Here is a 2,576-nt window from a genome sequence, read left to right as displayed (position 1 = left end):
ACGTTGCGGCACTGTCGAGTTCGCCGCCTCTCAGGAGGTCTGTAGAGAGCATATTTTGGTTAGTTCCTGCCAGTTAGCTGCTTCAGGTCACCAAAGCCATTTGGAAATTTATAGCCGAGGCCAGTCTCGAGGGACTGGTCCCCATAATGGCATATTTAGACACCCCGAGGGGTCTTCAAAATATAGCCTAGGGGGTCCTGCTTATGGTGGAGCTAATATACAAATATTATCTACTAAGGGTGGTTCACATGTCGGCCAGCCCCGAGCAGGGTCGGTTTTTGGAACAGGAAGTCTAGTCCCTCTTAACACAGGAAACCTCAAAGTGGGCTCTTCCTTGGTTACGGGAGCCCGGGTTCTACAGCTGGCACTTCATAGTTCCTATGAGGGGGGGGAGTTAGGCCTTATTTTGGATCTCAGGGTACTGGATCAACCTCCGAGGGGGTTCAGATTCAAGTTACCGACTGTCAGTCAGACCAGCTCCGAGGACTGGTCTGTCTTGATAGATCCACAAGCTCCTTAACTCCTCTTTCCCTTCTAACCCCATCACAGGAAGTTTCCGAGATCCGCTTTTGGGGGGAAAAGCGCATCAGTTCTGGACTCTTCCAGTCGGCCTAGCCTTATCCCCTCGCACCTTCACTAAATGTATGGACACGGCCCTTGCTCCATTGAGACTTCAGGGGGTCCGTATCTTATAGATGACTGGCTCATTTTGGCTCAGTCAAAAAGAACTACCAATTCAACATCGAGATGTTGTTTTGCGCCATCTGAGGTGTGTGGGGTTGAGACTCAATGTCAAGAAAAGTTCCTTAACTCCTCTTCAGAGGACTACGTCCCTGGGAGTAGAGTGGGACTTAGTCACAATGCGGGCACAAGTGTCTCCTGCTTGTATAAATACTATCTTAAACACAATGAAGAGTATTAGGTTAGGCCAGGCTATCACTGTCAAACACTTTCAAAGAGTTTTGGGTCTTATGGCTGCAGCTTCCACGGTAGTACCCTTTGGTCTGCTCCATATGAGGGCCTTGCAGTGGTGGCTCAGGAACAAGGGATTTTCTCCTCTGGGAAACCCTTTTCGTACGATCAGAGTTACGCGCAGATGCCTTCGTTCTCTTGTCGTATGGAAGAAACCATGGTTCCTGTCTCAGGGCCCGGTTTTGGGAGCACCATGTGAGAGAAAAACTCTGACCACGGATGCGTCCCTCACGGGCTGGGGTGCGGTTATGGAGGGCCGTTACACCCGAGGTACTTGGAAAGACCATCATCTCACATTGTATATTAATCGCTTGGAGATGTTGGCTGTATTTTTTGCCCTGAGGCACTTCCTTGTAGACCTCAGAGGCCATCATGTTCTTGTTAGGACAGACAATATGTCGGTGGTCTCTTATATCAACCGCCAAGGAGGTTTGAGATCTCGCCCTCTTTGTAGACTGGCGCATCAAATTCTTCTTTGGTCCCAGGACAAATTTCTCTCTGTCAGATCTATTTATATTCCTGGGGTTGAAAATATGGGAGCAGACATCCTGTCGAGGCAGGGGCTGAGGCCCGGGGAATGGCGGCTCCACCCTGAAGTGGTTGAGCTTATATGGAGAGAGTTTGGCCGGGCGGAGGTTGACCTGTTCGCTTCTCATGAGAACTCTCATTGCCCGCTCTGGTACTCTCTCTCACATCCAGCTCCTTTGGGCTTGGATGCCACGGTACAGATGTGGCTGAGGTCACATCTGTATGCTTTTCCCCCGATCGCTCTGCTCCCTGGGGTTCTAGAAAGGGTCAGGAGGTACGGAGTGAGACTACTCCTTGTAGCTCCGTACTGGCCGGCCCAAATTTGGTTTTCGGACCTTATTAGTCTCTTGGAGAGTCCTCCATGGAAAATTCCTATTAGGAGAGATCTTCTGTCTCAGGCTGATGGTATATTATTTCATCCCCGACCAGAGTTATGGAGACTATGGGTCTGGCCCCTGAGGGGGTCCCACCCATAATTAGGTTGCCCTTTCCACCGAGGTGGTCAGGACATCCATACTAGAACCCCACTCTACTAGGAACTAAACAATTAAGTTAGGGAGGGCATTGAACCCAGTTTATTACTGCCCACTGGCTTCAGTACTGGTGTTCCATCCCGCTCTCTAACGGGATCTCCTGTTCATGCTTAGGGCCTCTGTGGCGGCCTCAGTGCCCTCCACAAGCCTCTAAGGGTGTTCTCGAAAGGACGTTCCCACTGAAACTCCATGTTCCTGTAGATTGGAGGATGAATCCTGTCATCCAGCCTATTGGCATCAGGCTGATGGGTTATCCCTGGCACCCATCATGTCCTGTGGGTGAGGTATACAAATATATATTTGAGATATATAAGTATATATAGGAGAATCTATTGAGTCTGCTTCCTGCTCGTCTTACTCCCTGGAAGAGTGGTGGTGCTGCCCCCTCTTACTTGCTAGCGTGGGAGCCACTCAACGTTATTTTTGCCCGGTACTGAGGTACTTGTAGGCAATGCTAAGATTCTTCAGGTATTCCATCCTCCATCGCATGTGTCGGATGGTCAAGGTCGTAGCCTTTGAGGTTCCTACATTAGGACTCAGGCT

This window comes from Squalius cephalus, assembly GCF_949319135.1.
Source record: "Squalius cephalus genome assembly, chromosome: 14".
Lineage (NCBI taxonomy): Eukaryota > Metazoa > Chordata > Actinopteri > Cypriniformes > Leuciscidae > Squalius > Squalius cephalus.
This window is presented reverse-complemented; position numbering follows the sequence as displayed.